The sequence below is a fragment of the Nothoprocta perdicaria genome, unplaced genomic scaffold, assembly GCF_003342845.1.
Source record: "Nothoprocta perdicaria isolate Ctin4 unplaced genomic scaffold, notPer1 scaffold_4, whole genome shotgun sequence".
In the NCBI taxonomy this organism is placed as follows: Eukaryota; Metazoa; Chordata; class Aves; order Tinamiformes; family Tinamidae; genus Nothoprocta; species Nothoprocta perdicaria.
The window spans coordinates 642,337-644,507 of NW_020455643.1; the positions used below are offsets into that span (position 1 = coordinate 642,337).

A 2,171-nucleotide genomic window follows, 5' to 3' on the forward strand; every position below is an offset into this window, starting at 1 on the left:
CCGCGCCGGGCACCACCGCTCCTGCCTGCACCACACCGGGCACCGCTGCGCCTGCCTGCACCGCGCCGGGCGCTGCTGCGCCTGCCTGCACAGCGCCGGGCACCGCTGCGCCTGCCTGCACCGCACCGGGCACCGCTACGCCTGCCTGCACCGCACCGGGCACCGCTACGCCTGCCTGCACCGCGCCGGGCGCCGCTGCGCCTGCCTGCACCGCGCCGGGCACCACCGCTCCTGCCTGCACGGCGCCGGGCACCGCTGCGCCTGCCTGCACGGCGCCGGGCACCGCCGCTCCTGCCTGCACAGCCCAGCACTGCGAAACGTGCCCGCTCCAGCCTGGGCACCCGTGGGCAGCGCTGCTTTCCCCCACACGCAGTGACCGGCAGGCAGCGCACCCGCCTGGGGCCCTGGTGCACGCGTGGTGCAGGGCCTTGCATGCGGCGTTGCACCACRGCGTTGCACCACRGCGTTGCACCACGGCAGCACTGTGCTGCACAGGCCGGCGCGCCGGCATCGCTGCGCACCGAGGCTCTGCTGGGCAGCTTTGCCCCGCGAGTTCACGAGGCAACGCTCGGTTTACAACCCTCACGTCTGGTTTCCTCCTGCAGCCAAGGTTCGCCTCGTTAAATATTTATTTTCTAATGACTCCAGTGGAGAGCGGTGTGTCTTTTATCAAAGGAAGGCAAGCAGGGAAGGAAACCCCGGCCGCTCCCCAGCGTGCTCCCGGGACCAGAGCCACCGCTTTGGAGGCTGCGCGAGCTCGGGAAGGGCCTTGGCGCGGCCGGCGGCCTCCGCTTCCAGGAAGAGTGGAGCCGGCATTTCTGGTTAAGTAGCTTTCTGCTCATGCTCTGATTACAGGCAGCAACAGAGCCGCAGCCTCCTCCGCGAGCCTCCTTCCTCGTGCCAAAGGGCGCTCATGTCCCGAGTCCAGACCCGCCGCCCCGCGATGCTGGAGGCAGCAGGACGCAGGGCTGTGGTGAGAACGAGGGCCTCCTTGTGCCCCTTTTCTATGAGAAATTTCCCCTATTTGAGGAATGTAACTGAGGCTGGATGAGCTGTGGGATTTGTGGACATGGCTGCACCGGCAGCACCGGTCCCAATTTTGCATCAAAAAGCACGCAGCCATTTTCCCTGTCTGCAGAGGAATACCCAGGGGGGATCCGGTTGCAGTTACCAATCTGCCCCATTTTCGAGGCTCTCTGGGCAGCCGTGGGCGGGACGCGCCAGGATGCAGCGTCCGGGCRCTCCCGCAGCCGGCGGCCGGGCCTCTCCCACCAGCAAGAGCAATTTCCACCTCAAACGCAGCCGGCGGAGGGAGGCGAGGTGCTCGCGCTGCAATTGGGGCAGGTTTTCCAGTGTGAGGAGTTGCCCTTACCAGGGTGCCTGGCATCGCCCCATCCCRCCTCAGCCGACGGCCCGGCTGGGACATGCAGGATCCTGTAGGTGCGAGGGGCCGAGCTGGGCAGCTCCGACAGGCTGCAGCTGCGTCGTGAGGCTGCAGCCGGGGCAGGGCAGCTCGGCTGGCCCACATGCTGGTTGCAGCCCTGTGTGCCGGGCGCCGGCTCCGGGGAGCATGGGCGTCTCTGCGGCGGATGCCGGGGGCTTTAGCATTAACACTGGAGCCCGTGCGCCGGCCAGGCCGGGCTCGCAGGGCCCTGCAGCTCCGGGTGCTGCCCCGGCAGCTCGCCCGGCTCTGGGTGCTGCTCCGCTGGAGCAGCGTGTGCGGGAAGGGAGCACAGGGAAACAGCCTCCAGACGTGCCCAGGGAGAGCCCGTGGTGCTACYGAGCCGGAGAAGCCACTGCGGAGCTGTATCCTGGGTGACCTGCCCTAACACAAGGCCAAGCTGGTGACCCCGGAGGGCTGTCCCATCCCGGGGAGCTCATCCCAGCAAAGTCACCCTGTAAATTAGAGGCCCCAAAGTCGGGAATCGCCATACACGAATTCCCCGGGTGCCTGCCCAGCCATGTAGCCCAGGCGAGCGCAGGCAGGACGCGGCACCCGGGCAGCACCCGCCTTTCCTGGGGGCCTGGGGCTGCCCCGAGGTGTCCCCAGACAGAGGCTGTGACCTGCGCGGGTGCYCGGGAGGGCGCCGGGTGCCGGGCGGTGCCGCGGGCAGGCGGGTGCCCCTGCCCGTGCGGGGCCGTTGGGGACCTGGGCGTTGCTGGGGTCCCCA

At 68.8% G+C, this 2,171-nt stretch overlaps 1 protein-coding gene across 1 annotated transcript in view; it reads left to right on the forward strand.

Moving 5' to 3' along the window:
- Window positions 1-954: 954 nt before the first annotated feature.
- Window positions 955-2,171, forward strand: part of P2RY1 (purinergic receptor P2Y1) — a 3,784-nt gene continuing 2,567 nt past the window's right edge. The window contains exon 1 of the mRNA XM_026045461.1: window positions 955-973. The gene's annotated coding sequence lies outside the window, so the exon portion shown is untranslated. The remainder of the gene's footprint in view (window positions 974-2,171) is intronic.